Below are 17,303 nucleotides of genomic sequence, written 5' to 3' on the forward strand. Positions count from 1 at the left end.
TGTCATATCATAGAGTATCATGCCATACAGTGTCATGGCATGGAGTGTAGTGGCGTAATGTGTTGTGGCATAGGAGGGAGTGGCATATAGGGGAATAGCTTAAAGTGGAGTGCTGTACGATAGAGTGGAGTGATATAGAATGGAATATCGTAGACAAGAGTACAGTGGAGTGTCATGTCATAGAGTGGCATGTTGTGGCGTATAACAATGGAGGGGCGTAGAGTGGAGTGACGTAGAGTGGAATAGTGTAAAGTGGAGTGACATAAAGTGGAGTGGCATGTCGTAGGGTAGAGTGGTGTGTCGTACAATGTCTTACAATGGAGGGGTGAGCAGTGTAGTGACCTTGAGCAGAGTGGTGTACAGTCGAGTGGTGTACGGTGGGGTGGCATAGAGTGGAGGGGCTCAGAGTGCATTGACATGGAGTGGAAAGGCAAAGCGTAGAGAATGGCGTGGCCTAGAGTGGATTAGTATGTCAAGGAGTGGAGTGGCGTGTTGTGGAGTAGAGTGGAGTGTTGTATCATAGAGATGTGTATCGTACAGCATCTTACTGTGGAGTGGCATAGAGTGGAATACATAGAGCGGAATGGCATAGAATGGAGTGGAGTACAATGGTGTGGATTGGCGTGCCATAGAGTAGAGTGGAGTGGAGTGTCATACAGTGTCTTCCATTGGAGGAGAGTACAGTGCAGTTACGTAGAGTTGATTAGCATAGAAAGGTGTGTCAAAGAGTGTATTGGTGTGGAGTGGCATATAGTGAAATAGAGGAGAGGGGAATAGTGTAGAGAGGAGTGGCGGAATGGAGAGGAGTGTCATAGAGTGGAGTGGAGTAAAGTGCAGCGGCGTGTTGTAGTGTAGAGTGGAGTGTTGTGTTGTGTCAAAGAGTGACGTGTCATACAGTGTATTACAGTGGAGTGACATAGAGTGGAATAGCATAGGACAGAGTTGCATGGCATTGAATGGAGAGGAGTAGCGTGGAGTAGCATGTCGTAAAATAGAGCGGAGTGTTGTGTCTCATAGTGGCATGTTGCACAGTGTCTTACAATGGAGGGGCATATTGTGGAGTAAAGTAAAGTGGGGTGGGGTGCAGTGGCATAGAGTGGAGTTGCATATAGTGAAAAAGAGTAGAGTGAAGTTGCATAGAGTGGAACAAAGTGTCTGAGAGTAGAGTGCAGTGGCATGAGTGGAGTGGCATGTCATAGAGTGAATTGTTGTCATAGAATGGCATGTCGCACAGTGTCTCACAGTGGAGTGGATTAGAGAGGACTGGGATAGAGTAGATCAGCGTAGAGTGGAGTTGCGTGCCATAGAGTAGAATTGTGTGTTGTATAATAGAGTGGAGTGTCGTACAGAGTCTTACAAAGGAAGGTCGTAAAGTGTAATAGCATAAAGTGGCATATAATGTATTGGTGTACAGTGGAGTGGGGTGGAGTGGAGTGGAGTGGTGTAGAGAGGAGTGGCATTGTGCAAAGTGGAGTAATGTGTTGTATATGTAATAAAGTGGAGTAGCACGTCGTGTTGTAGAATAGTCTGGAGTGTTGTGTCATAGAGTGGCATGTCACACAGTGTCTTAAAGTAGAGTGGCATAGAGAGGAGTGGCGTAGAGTTGAATAGCATAGAATGGAGTGACATAGAGTGGAGTGGCGTAGAGTAAATTGGGGTAGAGTTGCGTATCACACAGAGGAGTGGAGTGGTGTCTTGTGGAGTCACTTTTGTATTTTCCATTCACGTTTTACGTTAGATATTGGGTATTACTATTCTTTTCCCCTACAGGAATACATGAGGCACTTTACAAATGGCAATGAATAATTAGGGAACTGTATCTTTATTTTTCTATATATTTTTTAAAAAGGTAACGTAGTAAAGGTCTAATTTCTCGGAAGTGCCAATGTACCTATTCAAATTAAAAAGTATTTATGGCAAACAATAAAATAATTTTTATTGTTGTTTATTATTGTTTTATTGTTTGGCATAAATTCCCTAACCTATATCTAACATACAATCCGAGAACACAGCCAAACTGTGCTCTCAACAATATGGCTGCTTTTTACTTTTGTAAGGGCTTTCCTTAACCAATCCTATACTGCTTGTCAGGGGCATGTACCTCATTATACTGTACAACAGCAGCAGTATACTCAGCCCAATATATCAGTAAGATTGGGTGCCTTAGAGTTAAGAAACCACTGAACGAATTCACATTTATTATAAAAAAGCACCCTTTCCACACCATAATCTATTTTCCTGCCAAATGTCATTAAAATCCGTTAAGCCATTTTGTGCTATGTCTGTTTGAAAAGTTTAGGGAAAATGCATTTGGGGAAAACATGTCTTGGGACCCTCCTTCTTTGCATTGTCAGCCAATGTAGAAAATGGAATAGGCCTGCAAAGTTTGCACACGCACACAATCTCTCGGATGTACGTCTATACAACACATGCTTTTACCACGCATACCTTTACGACGCAACTTTTACAACGCAAACCATTACAACGCATAGTGCTTAGGGGTGCTGGATAGTGAATAGTTTAATTTACTATTCCAACTCCAGCCCCAGTGGACACTAGGGAAGTTGTTGGATAGTAAATTAAATCTATTCCCTATCCTAGAGCGCCCCCCAGTGCAATGCGTTGTAATGGTTTTCGTTGTAATAGTTGCGTCATAAAGGCACAGCGTTGTAAAAGTTGCGTTGTAAAGGATGTTTCCCCAATCTCTCCCCTCTGGACGGTGCCACTAAAAAGATCCAAGGGGGGACAACTTCTCTTCTGGAATAATCAAACAGAGATGGATATCACTCAATATGTGAAAAACATATCTTTTATTTTTTTGTTTTAAACAATTCATCCTATAATTACATACTGTCTAAATGTCTATATAAGTGCACACCCATCTCCCTCTGTTACAAACCTTTTATCTCTGTATCAGCTGGCCAAAATCCCTCTAAGTATGTATATTTTGTATGATAGACCTATATTATTTTTGCAAAAACAATAGACTGGAGAGACCAATAGACACAGATGCAGCTTTCGCAATCGCCAGACCTAAAATATGCAAGCTCACTACACAACTACACAAAGACATGTGGTTTCCATAAAGGCGTAAATTTCAGTGGACGTGGTCCAGAGATTCTTTACAGTGCCAGGCCAAATAAAGCACACTGGCGGCTTATGGGGTGTCATTTTAAAAGTAATGAAGATGGTGGCAGGTACTGGTACTGAAAACAGAGGCACCTGTGTCTGCTGTAAGTACTGGGAAAGCAGGGGATACTGCGCAGGTTTTTATGTTAGCCATGGACTCGTGTCGCTGTTGCAATAACTGGAGGTGCTGGCACTGTAAACACTGGTAATACTGATCATTGGAGTTACTGGCACTGGGAATACTTGCAATACTCATCACTGGACATACTGGCACTGGAAACACTGGTAATACTGACCACTGAATTACTCGCACTGGAAATACTGGTAATACTGATCACTGGAGAAACTGGCACTGGAAATACTCATCACTGGAGGTACTGGCACCGGAAATACTTGCGATACTGATCACTGGAGGTACTGGCACTGGAAATACTTGCATCACTGATCACTGGAGGTCCTGGCACTGGAAATACTTGCGATACTGATCACTGGAGGTACTGGCACTGGAAATACTTGCATCACTGATCACTGGAGGTATTGGCACTGGAAATACTTGCAACACTGATCACTGGAGGTATTGGCACTGGAAATACTTGCAACACTGATCACTGGAGGTATTGGCACTGGAATAACTTGCAATACTCATCACTGGAGGTACTAGCACTGGTAATACTGGTAATACTAATCACTGGAGTACTGGCACTGGAAATACAGGTAATACTCATCACTGGACATACTGGCACTGGAAACCCTGGTAATACTGATCACTGAATTACTCGCACTGGAAATACTGGTAATACTGATCACTGGAGAAACTGGCACTGGAAATACTCATCACTGGAGGTACTGGCACCGGAAATACTTGCGATACTGATCACTGGAGGTACTGGCACTGGAAATACTTGCATCACTGATCACTGGAGTTACTGGCACTGGAAAGACTTGCAATACTCATCACTGGACATACTGGCACTGGAAACACTGGTAATACTGATCACTGAATTACTCGCACTGGAAATACTGGTAATACTGATCACTGGAGAAACTGGCACTGGAAATACTCATCACTGGAGGTACTGGCACCGGAAATACTTGCGATACTGATCACTGGAGGTACTGGCACTGGAAATACTTGCATTACTGATCACTGGAGGTACTGGCACTGGAAATACTTGCGATACTGATCACTGGAGGTACTGGCACTGGAAATACTTGCATCACTGATCACTGGAGGTATTGGCACTGGAAATACTTGCAACACTGATCACTGGAGGTATTGGCACTGGAAATACTTGCAACACTGATCACTGGAGGTATTGGCACTGGAATAACTTGCAATACTAATCACTGGAGGTACTAGCACTGGTAATACTAATCACTGGAGTACTGGCACTGGAAATACAGGTAATACTAATCACTGGAGGTACTGGCACTGGTAATACTGGTAACACTAATCACTGGAGTACTGGCACTGGAAATACAGGTTATACTAATCACTGGAGGTACTGGCACTGGTAATACTGGTAATACTGATCACTGGAGGTACTGGCACTGGTAATACTGGTAATACTGATCACTGGAGGTACTGGCACTGGAAATACTGGTAATACTGATCACTGGAGGTACTGGCACTGGAATTACCAGTAATGGCACAACAGTGACAGCGTGTAATGGAACCTGGAACATTCGCATTTACATTTTTCTTATTCAAAAAAGTTTAAAAGTTATCTTTGGTGAATGTATATCTGCTTTCCAATGCCTCTTACTCTAGAGGTTGAGCATTTTGTAAATACTATGAATCCAAAATTATCATATAGCTGTATACTAAAAGAGCATACTACTAGGATGCGACTCTACCGCCGTACCTCCCCAAGCCTGTTTTCTATAATTCCAGTGAATACTGTACCTTATTTTGGCGGCAAACATTCCATTCCACACTTAGATGAGCAGCACTTCAGGTTTTTTTCGCACCCGCTGTCGCTAACACAAGCCTCACGAGCACCACGGAAACAATTTATTTCATTCAATGGACATGAACCCGGTTTAGCTGAAATACAGAAGCATCAGAGACAATGTCTTCATAGTGATGTAACAAAGTGTCATAAGCCCTAATGCAAGACAAGAACAAGACCCTCTTCTCCTGGTTCACTAGTGACAGACCGCCACATTTTAGAGTAGGAGAGGTTCAGACCTTGTAAATGAGTTGTGGGCACTTTGTAGAAATACATTGATAGGCATTAAGGCAAACATGCATGTAATAGAGTAGGCTGTGCTCAGAGAGTGGAGACAATCAGAAAGGTTTAAGTAAAGATCAGTTTTTCATGCAAGGTTTATCATTATAAAGGCTTTTTTTTAGAGTATATCTACTTTGAGGGTGTAAGACTGTAGAAATAAACATTTTTTGCATGTGAAGATAGTGCTATCTATATTAGGTATTTTATAGGGATTAGAATCAGGCAGCACACTGCTTTATGCCTCTGTTGTGGGTGCTCCAGGTTGAAGACTATCCTACGGTAAGGGGCTTATCTACACAAAGGGTGTGTCTGGAGAACAACCTGGAAAGGACATTTAGAAGGAGGATTCCCCCAAACCAGTTTATATGCAGAGACAGTGGATGCTCTTGCATCCACTGTAAGGTTACACACCAGGGCACATCAATGTGTCTGCCTTTCCTCAAAGAGTTGGGTTTGACTTTTCATCACAAAAATATTTACAATTGATTTTGTCAGACTAAAAACCCCTAGTGAAAATCAAGTCTTCCTCTTCAGGCGGGTCCAGGTACCTACATAGCTCAAGACTTCGCTGTCTTGCTGAACAGAAATTAGCATAACTGTATAAAAGAAACCCCATAGGAGCCGCTAGCAGATGCATCAACTTGCACGTAATTAAGAAAATTATAGAGAGAGGCAATACCCTTAGGTGGCCTCTTTGGATGTCTCTCTAAGGCAGGCTGTACATGAGGTCTGAGAACAAGTGGGCATATTATTAAGCAAGGTGTTAAAATTATCGCCGTTTTAGCAGCAGAAAACTGCAGCTAAAGCGGCGATAATGGGCTTGATAATATGCCCTGGAGAAGTCCAATAGAAGCCCATGTTCACACCAGAACATGGGTTTCTATTGGAATTCACAAGTCCATATTATCAGGCCCATTATCGCCTCTTTAGCAACAGTTTTCTGCCACTAAAACAGCCATAATTTTTAACGCCCTGCTTGATAATATGCCCCAAGATTCGCTGGGTTTCTGAGGACATAAATCACAATTTGGGCATCTGAAGACACGGGGCTGTCATCTAAACACACAAGTCAGCTTTCTAGAAGTACCGGACAAACAGGATTCTAAAGTCACAAATAACACAAGGTTCTGAAGCAAAAGATCACAGAGAGTTATCAACTCATTGGGATGAGGCACAACAGAACACACAGGCCTCTGCAGAGTCAGAAGACACGCATTTCGGTCATTGTCCAGTGTCACATTACTGGTAATGGCTCTCCTGTGGTGTGATGTGCATTCCTCCCAGACAATGGACAAAAGGGCCCTGGGTGTAGGGAAGGGTCCTGAGCAGTATGACCAAGGGTCTGTACTCTGCCCCTTCTTGAGCTTCAAAGGTTGTCTGAGGGTTGTACCCCTGCCCCTTCCTGCATTCAGGTAATGCCTATCCTGTCACTGGTATATGCAGCTCACACTTGGGTTTGCCTGCCCTTTGTTTCCCTACACAGACTCGAGCCAGGCCCAGAAAAAGGTGAAGAACTAATCAGAACCAGATTTAGGTTTAGACAAAGGGGTGATCGGCAGCTTCACCGGATCCAAAGGAGAGCTACGCAAAGCCACACAGAGGGTTGTATGACACTACAACGCGGGCTATTACCACGCTTGCCATTACAACGCTGTTTTTACAACGCAAGTCGTTACAACGACTTGCGCTGTAAGCGCTGGATAGTGGAATAGTTTAATATTCTATTCCAACTCCAGCCCACGTTACAGTAGGGAAGGTGTTGGAATAGAAAATTAAACTATTCCTTTTACAACAGCGCCCTCCAGCGCAAGTTGTTGAAACAACTTGCATTGTAATAGCAGCCTAGTAATGGCAGCGCGTTACAGTAGGGAAGGTGTTGGAATAGAAAATTAAACTATTCCTTTTACACCAGCGCCCTCCAGGGCAAGTTGTTGAAATGACTTGCATTGTAATAGCAGCCTAGTAATGGCAGCGCGTGGTAATGCTGCTCACCCACACAGAGCCATAAAGCTCCAGACTGAAAGCCTCATCAGATCTTTTACAAATGGGGTATCTAGTTGGCAGGGGCATGTACCCTTGTCCAAGTAGGGACCACTGGTCTATTAAGGGTAAGTTCCAAACATCCTAGGGAATCCTGTAACCACCCTCTTGAAGCTTGGAGCAGATTAGGCAGACTTATCCCAACAGGCAATGTGTAAAGTATTTGTGTAACACACACCCTCAGTAACACAATGAAAATGCTGCACAAAGACACCACATAGGCTTAGAAATTTAGTAGATATTCATCTGGTAACAATAAGGCAAACTCACAAGAAGTCAATCAGCAGATTAAGAGTTTTTAATTTTTTCTTCATAAAAGCAGGACGTTAAAAATCAGCTGGGCTTGTTTTAGAGCCTTTACGGTAATTCAGCAAGTTCTTCCAGGGATCTACAGGCATAGTCCAGGATGGTTTCACAGTGACCTTGGAGAAGGCGGGGGAAGGCAAGTAGGATCTTCTCCTAAAGTGCGAGGAGCACAGTATCTCAGTCGCTAAGGTTGGGTGGAGGAGGAAGCACTGAGTCATGAGATGCACTGCATGGCCTCCAAGACCACTCAAGTAAATTTCAAAGAGTTCAACGCGATCCCTTTCTGGGCCCTCAACACTACCAGTACCTTAAGGGACGAGTACGGGAAGAGTGGGGCGTGAACTCCGCCGGTGATTAGGGAGTCGCCGAAGAAGGCTCTGCTTGGCCAGATGATGTGAGGGCTTCAGTTACACCGCGCTTCCTCCTTAACGATGTCGGTGGGCCCCAGATATGCTCCTGCACACGGAGCGCCTGCTCTAAATTGTAGAGTACAAGGCTGGAACCAAGAGGCCTCTGCTGGAACAGCCTCAGGTAGTTGAGCCCCTGACACTTGGGAAGGACAGCAGTTCAAGAAAATGTGTAGGTCTTGAAGGAGCAAGGACTTCAATATCTCTGAGACCACAGTAGGAGACAAGGGGGCAAGCCACAAACCCTTGGAGTCACACTGGGGGTGTTTCTTGATCCTGGTAGCAGGGCAGAGGTCAGCCGGCAGCAGGGCAGCAGGGCAGCTCAACCTAGCAGAGCAGCAGTCCATTGGAACAGTCAGCACAGCAAGATGGCAATCCTTCAGCACAGCACAGCAGCTAGTAAAGACTCACACGTTGTTTCTTCCAGGTCAAGTAGTGTACTACTGATGTGGGGTTGGAGTCTTATTTTTAAACCCTGGTGCTCAGCTACTAGAAGGGGGCAGAAGCTTCTGAAGGGTCATTGAAGTTTTGGGGGAATCCCTGCCTTTCCTGACCTGGCTTCTAGCTGTCTGTGCTAACAAAGCAGGGTCTTTAAGCCTATTGTGGGGTGGCAGGGCTCAGCCTATTCAGATGTAAGTGCAAATCACCACTCCCCCCTCTCAACTCAACAAGGCCATCAGTATATAGTTGGGGGTAGCCCTTCTGGTGTTTGGGGAGTCTAGGCAGTATGAAAGTGTGGGGCTGCTTCCCTGGCCCGACGTGGATTGTGGCAGACTGCAAGCACACAGAGCTGAGTGAAGTACAGAGAAATGTCCACTTTCTAAATGTGCCATTTCTGAAATAGTAATGGTAAATCCAAATACGCCAGTAGAGAGGATTCCTCACTACCATTCCAACCATACCAAACATGACATAGCTAATCTTTCCTGTTCGTACAGGAATTACCACCTAAAGGGATATAAGGGAATTCCCAATATCCCTTTATGGAAGGGGTGGGCCTCACTGCCATGGCAGAGGCCTGAGACAGGTTTGGGAGGTTACTCCTGTGGGTGGCGCAAGTGGCGCTGCAGGTCCACTAGTAGCATTTAACCACAGGCCCTGGTTACATGGGCTACCACGGGACAAGGGCCTTACATTGAATTAAATAGACCAATTAGGTATGTGCCCATGTCACCATGTTTTAAGGGAAGAGCACCCACACCTTAGCACTGATTAGCAGTGGTAAGGTGCCCACATTCCGAAGTCCAACAAAAAGATATAGTCCAAAGTGGGGGGGGGCGAGAGGGCAAAACGTTAGAGGGAGTCCACCCTAAGGCTAACAGGTCTAACAGGAGCCAACTCAGTGCGAGGCAGTACAATGCAGGATGAAGCAATGCGACACAGAGCCCCACAGTGTCATTCCCCACTGTCTTTGCATCAAAGTCAGAAGGTAAAACTTTCAGCAGATCAAACCTGGTCCTGTATCTAGCATGTGCTCCATCGCCATCAGCCTTAACTTGTGATTTTGTCCCGGTCCAATGCGACCAGATACCTGCAGTTGACTCTTTGGACATTTTGGTGTCAATTTTTTTATCTAAAACTTTAGAAACTCACAACACTGGTTCTACTGATTCGACTTTTGCTGTTTTGGTGTTATTTTATTTATTAAAACATCATCTGTGTTTCCAAATTGGTTTGGGGATTCTTTGTGTGCTGTGTTTTCACTTTATTACTGTTTTAGTGCTGTATAAATACTTTATGTATTGCATCTAAGTTAAGCCTGACTGCTTCTGTACCAAGCTTCCAGAGGATTAAGCATACGTTTATTTAGTGACTGTGTGGTTCACCCTGACAGGGATTGTGATTATTATTTGAGGTGGGTTACCACCCTTTCCAACCAATCAAATTACTTATAATGGGTTCGTCATGTGAATGCACAGCTCAAAATACTTAAAACACAGAACATTCTAAAACATAAATACACAATCTTCAAACGACAGGACAGACACTAAAAGCCGAAACTTTTAGACACAGACCCTAGGCTAAAAAGATTTTGATGGCATAATACAACAGGCCCATGTTTTGGGATTGTTTTCACAATTTAGAAAATCTGTCATCTCATAGGTACACTTAAAGTCTTGAAGGACACAACAAAATCAGCAGATAATGTAGCTATGAATACATCAGAAACTGCCTGAATGCCTTTTTTCAGTCTTTTCATAGAGCACCTACCAAATTGTTTGAATTTCAGCGCTTATCGATGGAACCTCAATTATTTGTGCCCCTAAAGGAAGCAATCCAACTTCACAAAAACACATTTGCCATGCATACCTTTCTATTTGTAGCCTAGCAATATGTTTTCTTCTTCAGGTAAACAATGCTATCAGCAGGCCTTTTCTGGTCGCGCGTCCTGGCCCGGCTGCTTCTATGTGATCAGTGTTATAAGTGTTATAAACATACCTGTAAATTCACCTTCATTTGGCTGATGTCACCTTTTCACTTATATGCATGCTGCTAACAGGCAAAATTCCTCCATAGACTTCAGTGGGGTCACCCTCTTTTCAACCGTATATCACCCCCCTAAAATAGTTAATTCTCCATTCATTCTAATGGAATAACCCTCTTAAACATCTGACTGTACCCTCATTTGAAAGTCAATAGGTTGCTAAGTATGTATAAGTGCTGCTTTTCACAGGCATGTGTTCATCACATGATTGGTCATCCGTTCTCCTCCTCACCCACCTACAAAAAAAAGACTACAGTAGCCTGGGTGGCTGGAGTTCCGAATGAGGTGCTGCAACAGGATACTTGCCTCTGCCATATACCAACTGGTGAGCAAAGAAATACTGTGTGTAACAAAGGGTAGGGGAGGACAAGGATCAACTGTGATCCAGTAGGGCTTTGATTACCATTCAGAGAAAAGAGAATGGAAGGTCCGGCCGCAGTCGTAGCCCCAGATATCAAGACAACAAGAGAAATGACTGGGCTGTTCCTAGAGGGAGAAAGAAAGAAGGAGAAGGTCACTAAGGTATAAGGGCTAGTGCTCAATGGAGGACCACCCCTGGGTATCCAATTTGTTGGATATAATGGCCTCAAACACCATTGCGAGTGTCATGCTTCATCATAGGCAATGCTCCTCGTCGGGCAGGCGGTGCAATGCCCAATGTGGCTCAGGGGTTAGAGGCGGCAGAATCGGAAGCTGAGATCGGTCCTGGACCAGGGTTCGATTCCCCGCCTCGGCGGGTCTCGGGCTCAAAATTCCACGGACTCGACAATTCTCGCTCCGGTGCCTACTCGATTCACAGGTTCACACTCTGCGACTCTGGGCAATAGCTTGCTTAATCTCCACTACGGCCCCTAGCGGCGGGATGCCTGGCTTTCACCTTGTGGATACCCTGCTGGGGTTATCTCACAGGGGAATACCAGGACGGGTTCCCAAGGCAAGCGCCTTGATGCCTTCGGGTGATACGTGCGCTATATAAATCGCAATACATACATACATTTACCTCAAAGAGGGGCTCTTTATCGGAGATCTTTTATCCAACTGCCTATGGGTGAAGTGGGGGTGAGGGGCCAGGACAGAGTAGATAGTGCGGGTGAGGATAAAATGTGTTACAAGGTACCGGAAAACAATTTTATTCTGGTGGTCCTCTACCACAATTAAAATCAAGGGCAGCCGATGTTCATGGGAACTTTGGTTTCCCAGATTGGACCGGGGCTAATGTGGTCAACATGTTTCTCGCTTCTAGTACATTGACTGTGATTCTTCAGGACCTAGTAAAAAACTACAATCTACAAAACATGACCTAATGATTAGTATCAGTGTTAAATACAGCACATAAGTTGTACTACCTGTTTGACCCTGCTCTTGCCTAAAGAGGGAGACAAAGGAGAACATTACCACAGGTAAGTAACAACATGTGACACTGTAGTGACCGTGAACACACTGTGAAAAAGTGACATACTAGTGGAGATAGTGACTAGTATGTGGTTAAAAACAAGTTAAAAAACTGGTAGCAGCAGTATTCATTAAAACTTAATCGCAGACCCAGGGGATCGGAAATACTGTTACTCACCTAAAGGTTAGAGTTATGAGGTGTCAACAGTACCCGGTGGATCTGACATCAAGGGAGAAGCCATAGGGGTTGTCCAAAGAAATACTCTACCAGTTGTATTATTCCCTATCCACAGGAAATGAACTCTCTAGGTTGGGTTTAGCAGAAAACCAAACCTTGTTAATACCAGAGCAGTAAAATTACTTACTAATGATCAAAGAATACTGTCTAATCTGTCACACTGTCATAGAGCAATAAATAACCCTACTGTTGGGCCTCATTCACTTTATGCCCTCAGATTATCATTACTTGCTCTGCCTCCTCTTCCCTATTCCCGATCCAGCACCCTCTAAACTCGGGAACAAGTTACTGCTCTAAAGGGAAGAGCAGTGGTTCCAGGGATATTTAACACTATATGAGCAGGAAATGGTCTCATCATTTCCTGCTTTTCCCCAAGATGCTGTTGAAGTCTTCTTTTGTGCTATGAGTCCTTACCAGCCTGCTCAGGCAACTGTTTGACTTCTCTGTTTCTTCCAGTGGCTCGATACCAGCTGTAAAAAGCAGCACCACATGTAAGTGAGGAAGCTCACTAAGCTAGGCAGATGGGGACATACTCCTGTGCAGTGTAGTTGAGGTGGTGCACTTAGCAGGGCCAACTCATATAATAAATTGTGTGGTGCTTTCAATAGACTGAAGAGTCCTGAATCTCCCCAAATAAGGAATTATCCATATTAGCGGAAGAAATGTATGATCAAGGTGCATTTGAAAGAGCGGATGGATCTGATTTTTCTGATTTGTAAAAAAGATTAGTTTGTTGTGTTTGTGTGCTTATCAACACTGCTTATTTAAGCCAACTACTGTTGAATGTCATCCACTTCTGAAAAGTAATACATTGTATCTCTCTCTTTACTTATTCACTCTTTTCCTTTATTCTCTTTTCTTTTTCTACCCACCACACACACAGCCTACCATAACTGTATAGCCAAGCTAAAAAGGGGGCCACCCCAAGTACTTACTATGTACCACCTACCCTGCAACGCGTAAGATGGCCAACCAAACAAAGTCTTTTTTCCCTGTGTTTTGTTTGTATGTGTGTGAAAACCATAAATAAAAAAAAATTTAAAAAACATTGTTATCCACATTGGTTTGAGCTAAATGTTTTACATCACTGGATTCCTGTGCAGCCTATCACCAAATTGAGTTATCACCAGAAAGCATTACATTGACTACATTCATAGGTCCATAAGGGGCATTGAAGTACTTAAGCATGCCAATCGACTTGGCTATGAACAGGTGTAACTCCTTTTAATACAGATCATTTAAGGTAGGATTTTGAGTAGTTAATTTATTTTTTATTTTTATTTTTTATATTTTTTTTTCTTGCAAACAAACTTGACAACAGAAAAACTTTTAATCCGTTTTTTTCGCCCCACCCCCCCCCACCCCAGGGAGCCCGGTATTCCTTCGGTACAGATAGTTCCACAATTAAAGGCAATAAGAAATAAATTTAAAAAGAGAATCGTGATATGTACAAGATAATATGTGAAAAATGGTTATTTTTTTTATTATTTTTTTCCCCTTTTCCTTCCCTTTTCCCCCTTTTTAGGAGTAGAGCAGGAGGTTGGCAGGAAAAAAGAGGTGAATGATTAAAGAGTTGAGGAAAGGATAAGAGCCATACGGGCTTCATGCATATTTTATATGTAGCAATCTCCTAAAGATTTATTGAGTCCGATTGTCCCCGTTGCTCTGTCCAGGAGGAGAATCTCTCCCATACTTCCAGCCCTATTTTCTTTTTTCTTCTTCCTTTCCTTGCGTAAACTGCTTTTTCTAAATGGAAAGTGGCAGCCAGCCTAGCCAGCCATTGTGCATAAGAAGGTGAGTCTGAATCTAACCAGCTTGAGGAGATACATAATCTCCAGATTGCCATAGCGATAAATACCAACCCTTCTTCCTTTATTCTTGGTGAGTCAGATTGAGTGCCAAGGAGAATAATTGTGGGGTTTAAGGAGATTGGATGTTTCACTATTTCGCTAAGTGTATTCTGTATCTTGAGTAGTGTCGGAGCTAAAGTTAAACACGTCGCAAAGATATGCACTGAGTCATCCCCAGCTTCAGAGCAGTGTGGGCATAGTGTTCCTTTACCAGTGCCCCATTTGATGATCCTGCTGGGTGTCATGTAGAGAAAGAAGATGGTTTTGAAATGTTGTGCTTGCAGCTTGGCAGATATTAAAATCTGTTGTGATAATGCAAGAGAGTTGTGAAAGGTACTTTCTGGTGAGTTAAGTTTGAGGTGCCATTTTGCAGCAATGGTCTCTAGGTCATCGGGGGTTTGCCTATTGAGTATATTATACAGAAAGCCAATGCGGGGAGTGATAGTGTTTCGAAGTGTGTTTAAAAATTCAACTTCTGAGAAGCCCGAGGCACCTCCAACTTTGTTGGAGAGAAAGGCATGAATAGACATATGTTTGAAGGAGTCTTGGCTTCTCAGCTTGAATTTGGCTTGTAGGTTTGCAAAAGGTTTGATTCCCTCGATGGTAATCAGGTCCCCAAGTTTGACTATTCCGGCCCTATACCACTCTGAAAAGTATGATGTGTCAAAAATAGCTGGTAAATTAGTGTTGTTAAGTATGGGCGAGTAAAAATTAAATCTACCTATACCATAAATTCTTCGGATGTTGCGGAATACTTTGACGGAGTTCATTAAAGTCTTGAATTTGACCCGGTTGTAGTAGCCATAGGTTGTTTCTCGAAGTAAGCATCCCCAGTATTGATCTCCCAGTAGGATCTGAAAGGGAGAGGGCAGTCCGGTTGCACTGAGAGTAGGTTCCATAACCAATTCTGAGCTATATTGCGCAACTGATGCCCAGTAGTACAGGATGATGTTGGGAAGGGCCCAGCCACCTCTTTCTTTTGACAGAGTAAGTTGTTTAAGGGCGCGTCTGGGTTGAGCATAAGCCCAAATGAATTGAGTGAAAATTTGTTGGAATTTAAGCAGGTAGTTTTTGGTGAATTCTAGGGGTATGCTGCGGAAGAAGTACAGTAATTTAGGGAAGTACGTCATTTTGACAACGTTGCATCTTCCCACAAACGTTAAGTGCAAATTGTCTATCTTTTGTAAAGCTTTCCTTGTTTGGGCTGCCAGGGGTGTTAGATTCTCTGTTACGATGTTATCCAATTTGGGTGAGACAAGGACACCTAGGTATTTAGCATTAGGCACCACCCGTTTGTCAGTCCATGTGATTTTCGTATTTACCAAAATCTGTGTTTTATTTTTGTTGAGGGCATATCCTGCCAGTTTGCCAAATTTCTGGGCCTCAAGTTCTAATGCCTGAATGGAACTGGCAGGATCTGTGGAAGTGATGGCAAGGTCATCGGCATATGCCAGGATTTTGCAGCAGTTTTGGTGATAGCATACTGGGGAAATGCTCTCATTCTTTTCTATCTGTTTGATAAGGGGGTCCAGGTATAGAGCAAACAGCAAGGGGGAGCAAGGGAAGCCCTGTCTTGTCCCCCGAGTTATAGTAAAAGGGTCCGTAAGTAGTCCATTTATAGTGACGCTAGCCCTTGGTTTGTTATAGAGTGCCTGTATTGCCCGAATGATTTTATTTCCGAACCCCATCTTGCTCATGACATTCCACAGATATCGCCAGGACACTCGGTCAAAAGCCTTTTCGGCGTCGAGTAAAATGAGTGACATTGGGTCTCCGGCGACCTGTGCTGCGTCAAATAGAGTGATCACTCTCCTAACGTGTTCAGTAGTTCCTTTCATGGGAATGAACCCGTGTTGCCATTCAGATACTAGAGGTTCCACTATTTGAGAGATCCTAGAGGCTATCACTTTGGAAATTTTTTTGGAGTCGCTATTGATGAGGGTGATGGGCCTGTAAGAACTCATGTCCAAGTGGGGTTTATCTTTTTTTAGAAAGATAGAGATCCTGGCGTTTGCCCATGAATCCGGTGGCAGAGCCCCGTTGAAGATAGATGATATTACATCTGTGAGAATGGCTTTAATTTGTGGAGCAAAGATTTAAAAAAATTCTGTGGGGATGCTGTCCGGGCCTGGGGCTTTCCCATCTGGTAGCCTTGTGAGAGCTTCCTGAATTTCCTCCCAAGTAGGTGTTTGATCTAAGGCTGCGCTATCCGTGGGGTTAAGTTGCCCCAATTCACACTCACTAAGATAGCTAGAAATTTCGCGGTCTAAGGTATCTCCCCCATTGCAGATTTCCTCAGTATACAGTTTAGAATAATTTTCCTGAAATCCCTTCCGCATAAGAGAAGGGTCTGTGGTTTCCACGCCAGAGGGGAGTTTGATTGCAAGTATTTCGCTGGTGGATACCTGTTGTCTTGTCCTAACAGCAAGGTGGTGCCCAATACTCTTGCTACATTCGTACATTTTTTCCCTAGTGGCAGCCCATTTGGCTGCAATTTTTTCCATATAAACAGTGCCTATTTCTGCCTTGGCAAGTACTGCTTCCTCTTGAATAGATTGGCAGTCTAATCCTGCGTGTATTAATTGCGTTAATTTAATCTCGATTTTCCTTAGTTTATCCTGTAGCTCGCTGATACGTTTTCTTTCCATAGAGTTTTTATGAAAAGAAAATCTCAGGGTCTCGCCCCTAATCCCCGCCTTTAGAGTATCCCATACTGTCATTTGGGAGGCAGTGCCGTTGTTTATTTCCAGGAATTCCTGGATCCGGCTCTGCATATGGGCTATGTAATTATTGTCATGTAATAATGCTTTCTCAAAGCTCCACTTTGTGGGTTCCTTCTGTGGTAATACCCCTTTTAGAGTGACTATGAGTGGATTGTGGTTGGATAAAAAGCGGGGTGCTATGTCGATTGTGAAGTTGTTCATTAATGAGGCGGAGATAAGAAAGTAGTCTAGTCTAGCTAAAGTTTTGTGTGGGGCTGAATAGAAGGTGTATCCCGGTTGGGTTGGATTTTTGATAGCCCACCCGTCAATTAGGCCGTGGGTCTGCATGAGGTTGTTCAGGGCTTGAAATACTTTGGGTTTCCTGCCTATATATTTTTGTGTTAGGTCTGGAGCCCAATTGCAGGGTAGGTGGACGTTAAGATCCCCACAGAGAACTATCGGGGTGGGCCAGTGTGCTAACTCCCCGGATACTAGATTAATGACTCCGGGATCGTCAAGG

At 43.7% G+C, this 17,303-nt stretch overlaps 1 pseudogene across 1 annotated transcript in view; it reads right to left on the reverse strand.

The window, feature by feature from the left end:
* Positions 1 to 17,303, reverse strand: part of LOC144768989 (uncharacterized) — a 641,387-nt pseudogene that overhangs the window by 448,961 nt on the left and 175,123 nt on the right. Inside the window, exon 7 of the transcript XR_013598658.1 lies at positions 5,050 to 5,176. The product of XR_013598658.1 is annotated as an uncharacterized LOC144768989 (transcript). The remainder of the gene's footprint in view (positions 1 to 5,049; positions 5,177 to 17,303) is intronic.

This window comes from Lissotriton helveticus, chromosome 7 (genome assembly GCF_964261635.1).
Source record: "Lissotriton helveticus chromosome 7, aLisHel1.1, whole genome shotgun sequence".
Taxonomy (NCBI): Eukaryota; Metazoa; Chordata; class Amphibia; order Caudata; family Salamandridae; genus Lissotriton; species Lissotriton helveticus.